The sequence below is a fragment of the Nannospalax galili genome, unplaced genomic scaffold (assembly GCF_000622305.1).
Source record: "Nannospalax galili isolate Female #2095 unplaced genomic scaffold, S.galili_v1.0 scaffold1420, whole genome shotgun sequence".
In the NCBI taxonomy this organism is placed as follows: domain Eukaryota; kingdom Metazoa; phylum Chordata; class Mammalia; order Rodentia; family Spalacidae; genus Nannospalax; species Nannospalax galili.
Window position 1 is genome coordinate 1 of NW_008345867.1, and position 912 is coordinate 912.

A 912-nucleotide genomic window follows, 5' to 3' on the forward strand; every position below is an offset into this window, starting at 1 on the left:
ATTATCTGTTAGTCTCTGAGCCCCATGGATACTAGACTGAAACCTCTAAAGGTAGAACCAAAGTTTAATGTTAATCTGCTGAATAATTTTTCTCAACTGCAGATCAGATGAAAGCAATACACAATGGACTGTGTGGTAATATGAGAGAAAATAGATAAAATTCAGTTTCAAATTTGAAATAAGCTAATAATATAGAGATTACCTTAGTTGCCAAGCATGGTGGTACATACCTTTAATCTCAGCACTTGAGAGGAAAAGGCAGGTTGATCTCTGTAAGCCAGCCTCATCTCACTAATGAGTTCCAGGACAGCTGGGGCTACAGGGAGACCCTATCTCAAAAAGTTAAAAAAAAAGATTACCTTAGTTATCACTATACATTATCCTTGGAAAATAAGAGAATGGATATAATATATGCTCTGATCGAAGAATTCTAATAATGTGAAGGAGGGTGCATGTTCACTACAGAGCATAAGTCATGTACAGTGTGTTCTTCACACATCATGATGTGCATCACAAATTCATAGCACATTTCACAAAATAAATAAATTATCATAATCAAAGTGTGAATTGTCTTTACCTATAAACTCTTTTCACCTTGAGAAATGTGACATGAGAGTGATGGAAAAATTTTGAACTAATCTAACCTTTCCTCAGGTATTTGCTACTCTAGGTTTGTGACAGTAGAAAAAGATTTTATGTACTAATGTTTGAGAACTCATAATCTCACCTCCTAACTCTTTTTAAAATTGCTTTCTATTTATTCATTTTAAGTTGTGTATATCTGCTGGATTGCTTTAATGTACAGTTGACAGCCTGGGATGTCAGAGTCTCAATTGGGGAATTTCCTCCTTTGGTCTGGGCTGTGGCCTTGTTTGTAGAGCATCATCTTGATTATTGAGTGATGTGGGAGGG